At 38.9% G+C, this 8116-nt stretch overlaps 1 long non-coding RNA gene across 1 annotated transcript; it reads left to right on the top strand.

Moving 5' to 3' along the window:
- The first annotated feature begins 237 nt into the window (after positions 1–237).
- Positions 238–3572, top strand: LOC141130003 (uncharacterized). Its single transcript, XR_012241942.1, has 3 exons — positions 238–322; positions 2987–3217; positions 3296–3572. It is a non-coding gene; the product is annotated as an uncharacterized lncRNA (long non-coding RNA).
- Positions 3573–8116: the final 4544 nt, after the last annotated feature.

The following is an 8116-nucleotide window of genomic DNA, read 5'->3' as shown; positions in this document are numbered from 1 at the left end:
TGTTTCTTAAACATACATAGGAATATATTTATCCAATTTCTTATAAAAATACACATATAATTATTTTGCTACATATGGATTATGGGTGGAATATCGTTTATAAATATACATAGGAACGTATTTAAGCCATTTCTGATAAGAATATGCATATAATTATTTTTCTACATGGGGATTATGGGTGGAATATTGTGTATACATTTACATAGGAACATATTAAACCTTTTTTTTTTTTTTTTTTTCTTTTCCTTCAGAATGAATCGCATACTCAGAACTTCTTCAAGCAACTCTCAAAAGATCAAGCAGCGTTCCTTTCATCATTCAGGTAAGTATTTTCATAAAACATAGTATCAAAAAAACACCATTAAAACACAATACACAACAGAAACACATTCCCTCCACCACCCTATCTTAACCTCCACCTCCCAAAATTCCAAAAACAATTTGCCTCCTCCACCCCCATCACCTTCCTATCATATAGTAATACACAATACACCTTACTCAACACCCAGTCTTTACATTCTTCTTCAGTCAGAACAAAACTTCCTTTCTTATATCCACACCTTGCCTCCCAAATCACCTCTTTCACAATCGCTGACAAAATCCACCCCTTCCTCCTCACATCAGCCCCACCATCCACCAAACCATATAGACATAATTCTTGTGTGACTTTCTTCATCCCCAACACATTTTCCACAAAACCCGCCAACCTCCTCCACACTTTTTTAACAAAAAAACATTCCAAAAAGACATGCCTCACCCTTTCAATTCCACCACACCCTTCCCTTACACATGTCTCATTCCTCACCAAATCTCTTAGTTTTAAAAAGAACATTGTCAACAGACATTCATGGAACCCCATCCAAACAATTTCTTTTTGCTTATTAGTCACACCCTCCGTCTCTAAGTTCCTCCAACATTCCTCCACTTGTCTCGGTCTAAGGTCAGCAATATTGGAAATCAACTCATCCTTCTTCAGCCACTTCACCAAGATATTTTTTACTACCGCACCAGCACCCAAATTACCCAAAAGGTTTTTGTCATACCATATCTTCAATTTTGTGTAATAGGGGGGAGGTACAAGAGCCACGGGCTTGGTAAGGTCCCGTTTCCCCCAACCCCACCGCACCACATACCATCCCATCAGATACTTCATAAAACATTTAGTTTTCCCTCCACCAGAAAAGGTTTTAAAATGCAGCAGCCAAGAGTGCATCCCCATAAAAGTCTCTACCTTGGGAAAGTTATAACCTCCTAGCTTTACTTCTTTAACAATAGTAGCTCTCGCCACCCGCTCCATTTTCGCTCCCCAGAAAAAAACACACAAAAGCCTTTCGATTTTCTGTATCCATCTCTTATTGAACGGAAAAATAATACCAAAATAAAGCAATAAAGGTAAGCAAACTGCTTTCGTAATAAGGGTTTTGCCTGTCAATGACAACCGACGTAGCTTCCAAAAGTCAAGTTTTTTTGACAGCTTATTGACACATTTCACGGCATTCTCCTGACTCTGTAAATTTCTTTCAAAGCTTATACCCAGCACTTCTATTTTGTCGACCTTCTTAATCCTGCCAGAAGGGATATCATCCAGCCCACTTAAAGTACAAACAGCACTTTTGCCCCAATTAACTCGCATCCCTGCAACACTTCCGAACAACTGTAGTTGTAGTTCTGCCCTTGTGAGATCTCTTCGGGACTTGCACAGGAATGTTACATCATCCATATAGCACAGGGATTTTACCTTATCTCCGTTCCCACCAGGAACAAAGAACCCCTCAAAGGCCTTGTCTTGTTGCACCTGCCGAAGGAGAGGCTCCATAACACATATGAACAGGACTGGGGACAGGGGGCAACCCTGCCTTACCCCAGATTTGACCTCAAAAGGCTCTGACAGGATTCCGTTTATTAGAATTCTGCTACAAACTCCTGCATAAAGACTCCTCACCATACTAATAAAACCACTGGAGAATCCTAGCTTTTGAAGCACGTGAAACATGAACTGGTGTGACACCCTATCATATGCCTTTTCTAGGTCAAAACCTGCCACCGCCAGAGATAAATTGTTGCACTGCGCGTAATAGCTCAAATCTCTTAGCAGAACTAGATTGTCCGCAATTCTCCTTCCCGGGACTGCGCACACCTGCCAGTCCCCAATCACCTTCCCAATTACCTCCTTCATTCTATCTGCCAAAATCTTGGCCAAGATCTTATAGTCCAAGTTCAAAAGGGTTATTGGCCTCCAGTTCTTGATGTCCTTCTCTTCTCCCTTTTTATATAATAGGACAATGACCCCCTCCTTCATGGAGGCAGCCAACCTCCCAGACGTCATGCAGTATCCTAGTACTTCCGCAAGATGTGTTTTTAAACAAGGCCAAAGCTTGAGATAAAACTCCACTGGCATGCCATCTCCTCCTGGGGTCTTGTTTTTTGCCATCCTTTTGAGCACTCTCTCAATTTCCGCCTCCCCCACCGGATCCGTCAAAAAGGCCTCTTCTTCCTTTTCCAGTCCTCCTTGCAACACCTCACAGTACTCTTTTACCTCCTCCAGAGTGGCTTCTTCCTCTCCTCCATACAGATCTTGATAGAACCTTCTCACACCATCTCTCATCCTCCTCCCTTCTACCTCTTCTTGGCCATCCAGCATCTTCTCCATTATTTTCTTAGGGCCAAAGGCTTTTTTAAAGAAAAACCTAGAGCATTTCTCATTTTCCTCCATGTTCTGCACCTTGGCTCTGAAAACAATTCCTTTCCCTTTCTCTTTTATCATCTTCCTCCTCTCCTCCTGCACCTCCTTTAACTCTTCCTCCACCTCCAGCCCCAACCTTTTACATCGATAGAGAAAGTGCACTCTCTCTAACAACCTCTTCCCAGTCTCCCTTTTCTCCTTAGCTTTCTCTGCCCCAACTTTTTTAAAGAAACAAGCCACCTGCTTTTTAACCCAATCCCACCATTCTAATAAATCATCAAAACCCTGTTTTTTGTCTTCCAGAGTTTTAAAAAAAACAACAAAACGTCCAGCCACCCCTTCATCTTCCAAGAGTGAACAATTCAATTTCCACAGACCATGTCCAAATTCCACCCCCCCCTCCAACTTAAAAGAACCACAAATTAAAGAATGGTCAGAAAACAACATTGGAAAAACATGATATGCTTCACTCTTAAGGAACCGGGACACGAAAATAAAATCAATCCGTGACCTCACGGTACCCTTATCGGAATGGTAAGTATAAATGACATTGCCCTTTCCCACCTCCTCTGTTATATCATACATCTTAAAGTCTTCTATCATTTCATTCAGGACCCTGGATGAAGCGTCCATCCCACCGTCACTACAGGCTCCCTGCCGGTCCCCACTTCTCCTTATGCAGTTGAAGTCTCCCACCAGGACAGTTGGAATTCTCCCAGGTAAGTATATTTTAACTGTTCTTAAAAACTTAATCCTTTCTCTTTTCTCTGCAGGGGCATAACAATTTATCACCCTCACCTGTTGTCCTAAAAATTCCACAGTCACTATCTGTAGTCGTCCTGGAATAATAATTTCATGTGACATAATACTCACATTGGGATTTTTCACAACCATACCAACCCCCTCACTCCTGGACACACAAGCAGGTGACCATACCGAAGGACCCCAGGACCAATCAACTGAAGGCCCACACACTTCTCCACATTCTTGCAAACACACAAGGTCTATATTGTATTTGCTGATCTCATCGAACACCACCACTCTCCTATCCTTAGCCACAACACTTCTCACATTTATGGACCCTATTGATAGAGCCATCAAAAATAGAAAAAACATAGCCATAACGAAAAACTTAAAAGTCCATCTTGCCTTCTGCACCACCTACATCAGACAAACTCTTCTTTCTCCTCCAAGTAACTGGAGAGCTGGCGGACTCCTCCTCAGAGTCCCCATCTTCGGATATTAATCCACCTTCCACCCCCCCAGACCCAGGCACACTCCCCCTAGGCCTTTTAATAGCGGAAGTGTCCGAGTCCTCCGGTGGCGTGAAAGCATCCTCCATCCTCTGACCACATTCAATGTCACTAACAGTGTCCATATCTCCTTCCTCAGATTCACTGTCTGACAGGCTCCCAAACAAAGATGATGTCCGACCTGTCTCCACCACATTTTCCTGGATCATCTCCTCATTCTGCCTTCCTTCTTCCTGTCTTCCATCGGAGGGCTTCAGACCTCCATTACCATTCTCTTCACCCGGCAAAACATCCGCGGCATCCGAGCCCGCACTGCCCCCCACCACTTCATTCACAGTGGCAGCGGTCGTGCTTCCTGCTCCTGCCACATCACCTGTCTGTCCCTCGGGCGCAGCTTCACTGGCCGTATGCTCCGGAGATTCACCAGGAGGGTCCGCCACACCAGCAGAACTCCCAGTACTCTCCTTTGCACCACTTCGCGGCCTCTGCTGCCTGTTTTCCCTTTTCTCCTTCCCCTCAGGTAACACAGTAGACAGCCACTCCTTTCTCGCGGTTCGGTATAGTTCACAATCTTTTGCCACATGCCCAGATCTTTTACAGATGTCACATACTCTGCTCTCCTTACACTCGCGCGCGACATGGCCTCCTTTCCCACAGAAACGACACTTCAATTCTTGGTCACACTCATTGCTTACATGCCCATACCTCATGCACTTCCGGCAATACCTTGGTTGTCCTGGGTAGAAAAGGAAACCCCTTTCTCCTCCAACTGTAAATACTGCGGGAGGCCTTTTAACTCCTCCCACACAGCTAATGTCTGATTTGAAGGTCCCAAAAAAACGATATTTTCCGGACCAAATCTGGAAATTGTTGAAGACCTTCTCTCCACCTCTCAGCTTGTCACAATAATTTCCCAGGAAAGCTCTGACTAAATTGATATCTGCAAAAGGGTTATACAGATGTACCGTAATTACCTTCTCTTCTTGCATGAAAAGGGGTTGCACTCCGAATTTCCTCCCAACTTCAGTTTCCGCCACCAACTTGAATTTTTCGTATACCTCCCAGCAGACCTCAGTAGAATAAAATGTTACGTCATATAAATGTTGATTCGGGAAATCTTGCAAGCATAATATGTCCCTTACCCCTAGGCCTAGAATGCCCGTCAGAAGATCCACCACGACAGTCCTCAGCGTCACGTCCGTACATCCTGGCCGCACCAGAAAACGCAGCGAGTCCCGGATTCCTCGGGTCGCCATTGTAGAAAGAAGATCACCTTCAGACTAGATCGCTTTTCCTGCGGGGGCTCCCACAAGGGGAAACCCCCACAGTTCCGCCAACCGCCCAAAGATAAGGTCGCCTTCAAGAGGGCGATCGCTTCCCGTTGCCCGGGGACTAAGCCTTCAGCCAATAGCAGCAAGGGGGGGCCCTTCCGAAAAAGGGACGCTCCCCCCAAGGCCGACTGTCGGGTACCCCGGGCACCTTTCAACGGGATTATGGGTGGAATATTGTTTATAAATATACTTAGGAACGTATTTAAGCCATTTCTGATTAGATTATGCATATCATTTTTTTTTCTATATGGGGTTATGGGTGGAATATTGTTTATAAATATACATAGGAACCTAATTAAAGCACTTCTGATAAGAATATGCATATAATTTTTTTTCTACATGGGGATTATTGGTGGAATATTGTTTATATACATACATAGGACCCTATTTAACCAATTTCTGATAAGAATATGCATATAAGTATTTTTCTACACAGGGATTATGGGTGAAATATTGTTTATAAATATACATAGGAACCTAATTAAAGCATTTCTGATAAGAATATGCATATAATATTTTTTCTGCATGGGGATTATAGTGGGAAATTGTTTAAAAAATATACATAGGAACCTATTTAACCCATTTCTGATAAGAATATGCATATAATTATTTTTCTACATAGGGATTATGAATGGAATATTCATTCTAGTTAAACATAGGGATTATGAATGGAATATTCATTCTAGTTAAACATACAAAGGAATATATTTAACCCATGTCTGATAAGAATACGAATATAATTATTTTTCTACATGGGGATTATGGGTGGAATATTGTTTATAAATATACATAGGCACATAGTTAACCCAATTTCTGATAAGAATATGTATATAAGTATTTTTTCTAGGGATTATGGCTGAAATAGTGTGTATTAATTTACATAGGAACATATTAAACATATTTCTGTTATGAATATGCATATAATTATTTTTCTACATAGGGATTATTGGTGGAATACTGTTTTTAAATATACATAGTAACCTATTAAACCCATTTCTCATAAGAATATGCATATAACTATTTTTTTACATGGGGATTATGAATGGAATATTGTAGTTAGTATAAGTATTTTTCCACGTAGGGATGATGGGTGAAATATTGTTTATAAATATACATAGGGACCTATTTAGCCTATTTCTGATAAGAATATGCATATCATTATTTTTCTACATGGGGATTATGGGTTCAATATTATTTATAAATATACATAGGACCTATTTAACCAATTTTCTATTAAGAATATGCATATAATTATTTTTCTACATGGGGATTATAGTTAGAATATTGTTTATAAATATATATAGGAACCTATTTATGCCATTGCTTACAAAAATACGCATATCATTATTTTTCTACATATGGATTATGGGTGGAATATTGTTTATCAATATAAATTGTAACCTATTTAACCCATTTCTGTTAACAAAATGCATATAATTATTTTTTTACATGGGGATTATGGATGGAATATTGTTAATAAATTTACATAGCAACATATTAAACCTATTTCTGATATGAATGTGCATATAATTATATTGGTATATGGGGATTATGGGTTGAATATTGTTTATAAATATACATAGGAACGTATTTAAGCCATTTCTGATAAGAATATGCATATAATTATTTTTCTACATTGGGATTATGGGAGGAATATTGTTTATACATTTACATAGGAACATATTAAACCTATTTCTGATATGAATATGCATAACATTATTTTTCTACATGGGGATTATGGGTGGAATATTGTTTATAAATATATATAGTAACCTATTTAACCCATTTCTGATAAGTATATGCATGTCATTATTATTCAGTATGGGGATTATAGGTGGAATATTGTTTATAAATATACATAGGAACTGATTTAACCTGATAAGAATATGCACATAATTATTTCTCTACATGGGGATTATGGGTGGAATAATGTTTGTAAATATACATAGTAACCTATTTAACCCATTTCTCATAAGAATATGCATATAATTATTTTTCTACATGGGGATTATGGATGGAATATTGTTTTTAAACATACATAGGAATATATTTATCCAATTTCTTATAAAAATACGCATATAATTATTTTCTACATATGGATTATGGGTGAAATATTGTTTATAAATATACATAGGAACGTATTTAAGCCATTTCTGATAAGATTATGCATATAATTTTTTTTCTATATGGAGTTATGGGTGGAATATTGTTTATAAATATACATAGGAACCTAATTAAAGCATTTCTGATACGAATATGCATATAATTTTTTTTTTACATGGGGATTATTGGTGGAATATTGTTTATATACATACATAGGACCCTATTTAACCAATTTCTGATAAGAATATGCATATAAGTATTTTTCTACATAGGGATTATGGGTGAAATATTGTTTATAAATATACATAGGAACCTAATTAAAGCATTTCTGTTAAGAATATGCATATAATATTTTTTCTGCATGGGGATTATAGTGGGAAATTGTTTAAAAAATATACATAGGAACCTATTTAACCCATTTCTGTTTTCAATCTTAGTTTATTTTCAAAAGTAAGAACACAAAGAATATAACAGAAAAATACCATTCTTTACAGTTTGGCAACACATATAGTATACATAGAATAGTGAGGTGTACTTTACCCATGTATAAACAGGAGTGATCATTTTAACATACAGCTTTCGGTGAACTACTGGTATATCATATTGTATATTGAAATCTTTATTCTAAGAGAGGAATAATATACGGGTGGGGGCCAACATATAATGAACCTTGTAGTTTCGCGGGTTGGTGTTATCTGAGGGTTCCCTCTCAACGAATTAGACTGCTGTAGAAGTCTTTTATTCAC

Source organism: Aquarana catesbeiana, linkage group LG02 (assembly GCF_042186555.1).
Source record: "Aquarana catesbeiana isolate 2022-GZ linkage group LG02, ASM4218655v1, whole genome shotgun sequence".
Taxonomy (NCBI): Eukaryota; Metazoa; Chordata; class Amphibia; order Anura; family Ranidae; genus Aquarana; species Aquarana catesbeiana.
Note: the sequence above shows the minus strand (reverse complement) of the source record. Positions and strands in the feature narration are given on the sequence as shown.